This window comes from Mus musculus, chromosome 5 (assembly GCF_000001635.26).
Source record: "Mus musculus strain C57BL/6J chromosome 5, GRCm38.p6 C57BL/6J".
In the NCBI taxonomy this organism is placed as follows: Eukaryota; Metazoa; Chordata; class Mammalia; order Rodentia; family Muridae; genus Mus; species Mus musculus.
Window position 1 is genome coordinate 97,635,553 of NC_000071.6, and position 7,965 is coordinate 97,643,517.

Sequence of the window (7,965 nt, forward strand, 5' to 3'; positions counted from 1 at the left end):
CTCATGACAATTGTCTCAATGAGCAATATAATAAAACATGCACGTTAACTTGAGCAGTCAGATCACATTTAAACATTATATTTTTGCCTTTCTCAGAAGGTGCCCAGGATTTTCTAACACTTAGTTTGCTGGCATCTGTAATCAAAACATTAGCTTTCGTCCATACCAATCAAATACTGACACTCATAATAGAAGAGTCAGGGGGTTGGAATCTTTGCTTCAGTCTTTGCCTTTTCCTTTCTTTGCTAAGACTACTGGTGTCTATGAAGAGTTCACTTAAGCTCTGCCTGACCAAATTGGCGATACCACATTTCAGATGAAATAGATTTGTCCAGTACTGCTTTCGATGTGGCTGTGAAGTCTGTCTTATTAGTAGTCTCACCTATTGTTCACAAAGCATGCTGTTTAATCTAATTTCTATATTGGAAAAATGGGGGAAAAAGAATATTTCTCTCACCGAGAGACAGTGACAGAAAAATCTGCTTAAATGTTATATCAAGGGGACAGAAGAGGCTCAAGTTTAGGCATTCACTGTCTCTGCGGGAGTTCTTACCCAAGGGTGTTTGGGTTTGAGGCTAGAGACCTGGCTGGCAGCATCTCTTTCTCTCTCTCCTTGTCTCCCTCTCTCCCTCCCTTCCCCCCCACCCCCATCTCACTCTCTCAAGCATCATTGCTTTTTTTGTTGGAGATAATTGGTAGTCAGTAAGGACCGGCTCTGTCACTTTGACTCTTTAGACTGAATCTGATGTGTCTCTCGTTAGCCATGAGATGCCACAGCAACTCTCACAGCACTTTTGATTTCTTTACCCACTTGGGACAAGTGATTGAGTCTCCATGTAATACCTTTAATGGAAGCTGTGTTTGGAAAGCAAAGGAGCTTGGGATGAAAGAGACAGGTACTTATTTTTAATGGGGTCACCCTGTACCAGGTGAAAGTCTCTGCTTGTGGGTCAAATGCGAGCGTCACACCGAGTGGATGTCTCTGAGAGATGAGTAGGAGCAGAGCTGGCTCGTGCTGCAGTTGCTTAGCCACCTGTCTTTGAAAGTATGCACACGAGCCAGCCTCTAAGTCACCCCTGCTGACAACGGGTGCCATGGATTACTAAGACTCAGAGAAGCAGGTTGTTCTCTGCATGTGAGTATTTTAGACACTGATTATTCTTAGCAACTTGAACTCCTCTTTGTTTACCATGGAGTCGGCCTTGGGTAAATACTAGACAGCGTCTCTCCTTTCTTTATAGTATTGAAGTGGTTTATGTTCTATTGTGGAATTGACATGCTGGGGACAATCTTCCTTAAACATTTGCCCTCACTGCATTGGGGATACTGTTAGTAGAGTTAAAAACAAACAAACAAACAAACAACCATTACCATTATATTTCTGATGGGTTATATAAGTAATAGAACTAAAAAAAAATGACTATATAAAGTAAAGGCTATAGTCTCTTTTCTAAAAAAGTGTGGATATTTTGTTTTGTGACTTAATGCATGTGTATTTTCCTCTTTGTTCTACTTTAAACATTGAAAATAGTTACTAAATTATGAATGATTCAGTGCCTATGGTATTTCACTCCAATTCACTCCTACTAACTCGTTGGAAAAGATATATCTAAGTTTTATGTCTTGAGAGTTAGTTATGATGGTCTATGCCTAAATCCCAGAATTTAGGGGATTGAAGCAAGAGGATTGTTAGCTACACATATGTCAATTGTGCATTCTAGGCTATTCTAAGCCACATTGTATGAGTTTGTCTATAAAACCAAAAATATTTGTATCATATTGATAAATTCATGTGGTTAAATGGTAGTATCTTAGGCAGAATTCTCTAGAGTCATAGAAGTTTTAGAATGTTTCTATATATTAAGGGAATTTACTGTAATGACTTACACTCTGTAGTGCAACTAACCCAACAATGGTCAGCTGTGAATGGGAAGTCTAAGAATCTGGTAGTTGCTCAGTTCCACGAGGCTGGTTGTTTCAGCTGATCTTCTGTAGAATTAGGTTCTAACAGATGTGCTGGCAAGTCAGTGCAAGTGATTGAAAAAAAAAAGTGAACCTTCCTTCTTCCAATGTCCTCATGAAAGCCTTCAGCAGAAGGTGTGCTCAGATTAAAGGTGTGTACCACTATGCCTGAATCTAAAACTTGGTTTGTCCCAGGCTGACCTTGAACTCAGAGATCTGATTGCCTCAGTCTCCTGGATTTAAAGGCATGTACTACTTTGCCTGGGCCTAAGGTTTTCATGGCCACTATGCCTCAAGACCTCCCCTCCCTGTCAAGATCCAGGTCAGAAACCCGTCTTCCAACCTTAAGATCTGGATCACAGATGTGCCCTTCATTTCTGGATTGTAGTTAATTCCAGATGTAATCAGGTTGACAACCAGGAATAGTTCTCACAAGTAGCTTTCTCACATCTGTTTTAGATGTGATTCTCTTGGAGGCCAGAAGATTTCCTATGTTACCCACAATGGTTTGAATACGAAAAGCTTCCCCAAAAGACCTATGGTTTGAAGGCATGGTACTTGGTGTAATGGAGATGAGACTTTGGAAAGCTTTTGTATCATAAGAGTATGACCTAATCAATGAACTGATGTACAGATTGATTCATAACTAAATGGACTATTTGGAGGTAGGGAAACTTGACTGTAGAAAGTGGGTTGTTGGGGACCTGCCTTGATGGTGTGTCTTTTATAAACTTGTGTATGTGGAGGTTAGAGGCAAACATGAGGCATCTTCCTCAGTAGCTCTCCACCTTATTTTTTGAAGCAGTCTGTCCTAGAACCTGGAGCTCACAAACTTTGCTAAGCTGACTGGCCAGAATGCTCTGGGTGATCTGTCTGTCCTCTGTCTGTCTGTCTTCATCCTCTACAACACTGGAGTTATAGACGCATGATGATGCTTTGTTTTTGGGTTTTGGTTTTGCTTTTGTTATTTATATGGATATTGACATCCCAAAGTTCAAGTCCTCATGTTTGTAAGATGGCCACTTCACCCAGAGAGTTTTCTCCTCAACCCCTATCTTTCATTTGTCAATTCCTTCTAGTTCCTAAATTATTTTGTCTTACGTATCCTAAAATTAACTATTATATGTATAGCATAAAATTTGGAGGAATACACAGTCAAGACATAAAACATTTGTAATGTTCCATCTAAATTCCCTTTCACAGTCAAATTCTCTCACCCTCAACCCTAATAATCACTGATTATATTTTCTAAAAATTGGTGATAGAATGTCCGAAGGATGCTAAATAAACAGGATCATAGAGATTGCATCAAATTCGCACATACACCTTTCACTTAGCATAGAAGTTTTAAGAATCATCCATGTAACCGTAAAGGGGATGAATGCCATCATCATATGGCTGCATTATGGTTTTTCATTTCATGAAATATGGCTAAATATTTTCCCATTTTCTTTTTTTTCCTTTTTCTTTTTTTAGGTCTTTTAAAATTATTATTAGATATTTTCTTTATATACATTTCAAATGCAATCCCGAAAGCTCCCTATACCCTCCTCACCCTGCTCCCCTGCCCACCCCTCCCACTTCTTGGCCCTGGCAGTCCCCTGTACTTAGGCATATAAAGTTTGCAATACCAAGGGGCCTCTCTTCCCACTGATGGCCGACTAGGCCATCATCCGCTACATATTTTCCCATTTTCAATCCGTGTTAGTTTTCTTATGGTGAAACTTAGAATTCTTTTTCATGGTCTCAGCACAGACCCTGTGTGGAATGGTTCGCAGCTTTTACCTCAACATAGGCCCTTGTTTGAAAACAAAGATTATAATTTTGTTGAGTTTGTGTTTATCATCTCTGTCTCACATTTGCAGTTTATTAAGTGGGCATTCCCCTCATCTACAAATATATATATTTTTAACAGTTGAAGCCTTTGAAGAAAGGCATTTTTGACTCTCAGTTTTTATTTTATATGGAGTACCTTTTGACATTAACAAACACTCCACTCACTGAGAAAACATAGAAGATAATAAAACTAATATATAAATTTAGAATACATTTTCTGACTATCTCAGATGTTCAGCATATTAATGCAGCAGGCAAACAAAAGCAGCTCTTGCTTTCACTTTAGACTTGCATTCAACTGCACAATTCTTCAAAGCCATTTGATCTATTTTCTGAACACTCAAAGGTCTTCCAAGAACTTTCATTTTACAGATGTGATATAAAGTCAAAAATTGTTTATTGCAAGTCTCCATAAATAAAATCTGGAAAACAAACATCAGTTTTGCAGATATTATTATGCATTATTTTATAATGTAACCATTTTGAGTAATTGAATATCTATATTTGGATAGGAGCAAAGCATCCAGGGAAATAGACACAATGTACATGGTTAGTGTTTTGAGATCCAATCAGGAGCACAGACCTTCTCCATCACTGGCCTTGGCACCACCTCAGGCTTTGCAAAGTCAGTCCGCATCTGATCTGAAGACAGGATCCTCAAAACTTCCAATTCCTTAAGTGGCTTAAAGGAAAACTTTGAGTAAGAGGCTTTTCTCACCTCTTATAAAAATGCATGGTGACTCTCTCTAGAAGAAAAGTGAATGATTTCTGAGGCTTCTGGACTAATAGAAGGAGTTATGAGGATGATTTTCTCATAAGTACAGCACATGGGAAAGCAGGAAAAAAGTATCCAGCCATTTTTTTTTTTTTTTTTTTTTTGTAAATTACAGTCCTCATGTCCACTTCTTAGGGTAAAATGCCATGCTCATTTGAATAAGAAACTCCTCCTACTTTTGGTGGTTTTTTTGCATTTATTCTCTCTCTCTCTCTTTCTCTCTCTCTCTCTCTCTCTCTCTCTCTCTCTCTCTCTCTCTCTCTCTCTGTGTGTGTGTGTGTGTGTGTACACCTTGGTGAAAGTGTAGAGGCCAGAGATAGTAGACAATTTTTCCTTCCACTGTGTGAGTTTCAGGGATCAAATTCATGAGGCCAGCTTGTACACAGAAGTCAGGATGGGCAGGTCTTTGAAGGTGAACTGGTTCCTGCTTCCTGCTTCCTGCTATCTGCTTCTTGGTCTGCTGTGATGGGTACAACGTCTGCTTATGCTTCGGCAGACATAAATGGAGCCCGTCTCTCACTATGCATTGAAATCCTCTGAACCCCCAAGCCAGCCAACACGAATCTTCTTTCCTTTCCAGTTCTGTTGGTCACTTTTATCACAGCCATGCAGAAGTAACTAGCACAGAAGTGAAACTTTTAACACTCAGCACACTACTTCCTGACGGGATGCAATGAGATGGATACATAAATATGACATCAACTGATGTCCAGAACAAAAGTATAGGATCATATCATGATATTATTACTCTGCTTACCAAACATTAAAAGACACGTAAACAATGGAAAGAATATTTACTAGGGTTTGGGGATGTAAAGATCCATAATCCTTTAGAAACAAAGTGAGGCTACTTGTAAGTACGTCTACCAACAATCAAAAAAATTGTCTCCAATGTCTTCTAAGGAAGTATTATGAGAATGGTACTTTCATTCACAATATTATATTTTTTAAGTGCTTTTGTTTTAAGGTAGTGTTCAGTGATCCCTGATTGACAAATAGGGGAACTAAGTGCTGTAGATGGGAAAGTTTTTCCGGCAGGTCAGTTACAGAGCCAGGATTCCATCTAGGTCAGCTGAAGTCAAAATCCACGACATTACCTCTGCTGTGCATTTTGTTTTAAATCTTGTGTTTAACAATCTGCTGCCCACCTTCAATGTTTGGATCTCACCTTGAATGAACAACCTGAAGCATACTTTTCCTTTCTTACACTTGGCATGTTGTCCCTCCTCTCCAGGTTGGAATCTGATGAAATCTCCCAGCTTCACTTTAATTGGCATTGGCAACATGTGGTCTCTGATAAAAAGCATATTTTTTCCCGAGATTGCAGTCATCAGTTGGGCTCATTTTTCTTGGCCCCTCCATCGAACTGAACTTCTCTGGAAAAAGAAACAGCAGCTTGTGGGTTATGAAGTGCCAGAGAGCTGAACTTGAGGGGAGGGGATTTAAAAATACACTTTAAAAGCCTTGCGAGTGCATGTGTATGCATGCGTACACTGGCATGCATCGCCCAATCCACCTATGATGCATAGGCAGAACTAGTCAGTGTATGCAAAACTCTTAAAGGCCATGATTTTGATCCATAGCCTATTTATTCCAAACATAGCTAAACGGGGAGGCCAAATATAGAAAGTGATGCTCCAGGGGCCCTACGGCCTATATAGAATTTAAACTCAAATGATTTGCAAAATCACTCCTAAGACAGCTTGCTCATACTGTCAGCGCGCCAACACCAGAAGCTTGCCGTGTATTTTTGTCTTGGCAGATGCACATTCTGTTATAAAGGTCTGTTCATCTGATGCCTTCCTTGCTTTCAGGTAATGCTCAGCATCTTCTTGCAGAGGAAGGAGCGTCGCGTCGTGAGCCCACCCGAGGGTCTCCAAGCCACTGCTAGGAGCAGTGTGCACTCCGACCCTGATCGTGGGCCGGTGTCCTGGCTTATCTCCCTTAAGAATTCATCTGTCCTCCAGAAACTACAAGTCATGGGTGTTCTCATTCCTTCCATTTCTATAATTTGCAGGACCTTCCAGGCCGAGAGAAAATAAAGCCAATTCTAGATAATGCTGGAATGATTATATTGCTTCAAAAATCACCATAGGTTTAAGAAAGTTTTGTATTTTGTTTTATTTTTTATTATTTTTTTAGATTAAAATGATCATGGTTTTCTAAACTGATTAGCATAGTTTTTAAGCCACTCTGAAGTGTTTGTTAGGCTTCGCATGCTGGTCTCCATATGCCTCTTTTCAATTACATGTGCTGCCGCAAGGATGGCTGAACGAATGCTTCTTTAAAAACAGAAAGCAAACTGTTAGGCTTTGTACAGTGTAACTAGTTAGCGTGCGACGTCTCAAACTGCCCTGATTTCATCACCAAACTGCTAGCTGTTCTGTTTGCAGAAATAGCCACTAAAAAGTGCCTGAAAATGAGATGCTCCACGCGAGTTAAAGGACACGGAAGGGAACCGAGAAAGACTTAAAATAACGCGAGATCGGGCCATGTTTGGAGCTGCTGCCAAGGGCTCTCACTTTTGAAGGGAGCAAACATAATACCCCGTGACTCTAATGTTTAGCGAATATTATTTATGTTTGGCTGATTCAGAAAATTTCAAGTTATTTGAAAATATACCTAATTGCTCATTACAGCGATTTGTAAAGCAAGTACTGCCGTTTCACATCTTAGAACCCTCCAGCAGAAAGACACAGTGTTTTATTTTCGTGAGGGCAAGGAGAGAGGTGGTGTTTAAAACAAGGCAGTGTGGTTCCAGGACTGCGTTCTGTATTGCGGTTGCTTGGAGAAAGGGGTCAAGATGATATTAGGAGGCTCTTGGTTCATCTGTGCTTAACTTGCTGAACATGAGGTTGTATTGCCAGCCTGTAAATTCTCTCCAACCCCACCTATGTGAATGCCTATCGTGGAGCCAATTCTAAGGAAATGATTACGGAATGAATGAATGGATGAAATCTTATTTTCTTGGAAGTACCAGAAGTAAACTAACTAGCATCCAAGACATCAGTTGGACAAAATAAAAACAGTGTGTGAAGCAGCTAGTAGATGTCTCTTTTCTCCTCCTCCTCTTCCTCCTCCTCCTCCTCCTCCTCCTCCTCCTCCTCCTCCTCCTCCTCCTCCCCTTCTTCCCCATTCCCTCCTCCTCCTACCACAAGGTGTTTCATCCTCCACGGCTGAGATGCTAACCTGACTCATGCTGAGCTTTGGGTTAAGATCCACTTACTCACCAGCCGCTTGGTTTTATTTGGTTTCTCAGTCTGTGATTCAGTTTTCTGTATATTAAATAAATTGTTAGAAATTATTACTTAGAAAGCAGTTTCTCTTGAGTCAGATGCCATAGTATTTTCAAAGAATTGAAATTATACCCTAACTTTTAAAAAGTAATATCT

The 7,965-nt window shown here is 40.0% G+C and overlaps 1 long non-coding RNA gene across 1 annotated transcript; it reads left to right on the top strand.

The window, feature by feature from the left end:
• The first annotated feature begins 988 nt into the window (after positions 1 to 988).
• On the top strand, positions 989 to 7,613 carry Gm34029. The gene is made up of 2 exons (XR_389368.1): positions 989 to 1,135; positions 6,388 to 7,613. It is a non-coding gene; the product is annotated as a predicted gene, 34029 (long non-coding RNA).
• The last annotated feature ends 352 nt before the right edge of the window (positions 7,614 to 7,965 follow it).